Genomic DNA, 1,814 nt, shown 5'->3' with positions numbered 1-1,814 from the left:
GTCAGGTTCACAATCTACCTTGGTTTATTCAGAGCCAGTGCAAGGTAGGCAGCCCTCAGCTGTAGATCATTAATTGCTTTAAGCTGATCTAATGCTGGTGGCCAGCCAAGTGAAAGATCTGCCTCCTGTGACTTCCCTTTTGCTGTTGGAAATGGTCTGTGAGCGTGCAATGAGCCAGAGCAGGAAAGTCATCATTTTTTATTGTTGGATTTTTTTTCCAGCCAGCTCAGCACAGAAGATGCTTGCAAGAACTTGAAGCTGGGGGTAGAGAACAGCACCTCCCCCCACTTTGGGTGGCTGTCCACKCTTAGATCTGGAACCGTTTGTTGGGCTCTGCCCCAGTCCTTGTGTGAGAGGGGAGAAAAGTGTCTTAGTTTTTGCTGGTTTTGACTTGTTCTGTGGTTAAAATGTTTTGACTGATCTAGCCCTTTCTTGCTTTGGAGATCCCTTAGTGTGGCATATAAAGGACGGCTGTTGGGAGCTTTTTTTTTTTTTTTTTTTTTTTTTGCAGTGAAATGTTTTAATAAAAATAGAAAATGGAGAATATATTGCATTCAACATACCTCTTGTTGTACAAGCAGCTGTTTAAACTGGCTTCCCCAGCAAGCTTGTAGATTTACTTGGTTTAATCACTTATGGAAGACTTGAGAAGCATTGAAAGCTTTAAATATATTGTACTACAGTGTTTTGGACTAACTGGATATCTAGATGTAATCAAAGAATTAGCTAATTAGTTATTGCTGTTGACTGTACAGTTGTCTACATGTGGAACATCATAAACTTGAAACAAATTCAGATGTCTGCCACACAGCAATCAGCTCGTACAAAGAAATTTGGTAAATTTTAGCAGTGTAGAACCAATGACGTAGTGGGAAGGTCTCAAAAAGGAATTAAGCTGTAGATCAAATGCTTTATTATGGAGGGTTTTTCATGTAGTAATAATCTTTCAAAGGTTATTCTGAGAAACAGTGACAATAACGCTTTCTTCTTGCATTGCTGAAACTTTATTGTCTGTATTCTGTTTCTGTCTTATCAGGTTAGTCTGTTACTCACTGTGTGGTCAGAAAGGACATGCCCGTTGTTAACTTTTGGAAAGTTTCCAGAAGCAACAAGGTTGTTGAGGTAATGTGGAAAATTGCACCTGCACACAATTAGAAAAAGTATGAACTGAAACTTTTCTTGTCCTTGGATTGAGGTRTGTTTCAGGCAATGGTATTTCATACCATGTGTAATGGTCAGGGGAGATTTTAAAAATAAAAAACTACATGAATGAAAAATGTCTTTTTTTTTCATTTTTGGCTTCAGATTTGAAAAAATGGTGATTGAGCTAGTGTTAAAAACAATATTTTTCGTTATTTTATCTTTCAAATATTTCACTTGTTTTTAACTAACTCTGATTAGGGATCATCCTAAACATCCTAACAAATACAAACTCTTAATTTTGATATTTGAATGACCTTTGCTATTAGCTGAAGTCAGTATCGAAACATGACTGAGAAGCCGGTAAGTGGATACAAGGCTAAGTGTGAAATTTTGGAGCGTGCTGCATCTAGCACTGAGCTGATTGCTGAAGGAGTAGGAAACTGGGGAGTTGTGTTCTCCTGAGCCTGCCTGCATTTGGAGGTACTCTCAGTATAAAACAGTCCTGGATGTCTCATGGCAGTCCGGGTGCAYGGTAGCCTTGTCCTGTAGGCATACACCAAGCAAGAGCTGGAAAGCTGGAAAGGTGTATCCAGAAAGAATCATTATTGCTGTACATTTTTTTTTTAATTTGCTTAACTTTGTGGTCATTTGTGCTTTGCTTGGTAGCACTG

The sequence above is a fragment of the Rhea americana genome, unplaced genomic scaffold (genome assembly GCF_003343005.1).
Source record: "Rhea americana isolate MKP2758 unplaced genomic scaffold, rheAme1 scaffold_41, whole genome shotgun sequence".
Taxonomy (NCBI): Eukaryota; Metazoa; Chordata; class Aves; order Rheiformes; family Rheidae; genus Rhea; species Rhea americana.
Note: the sequence above shows the minus strand (reverse complement) of the source record.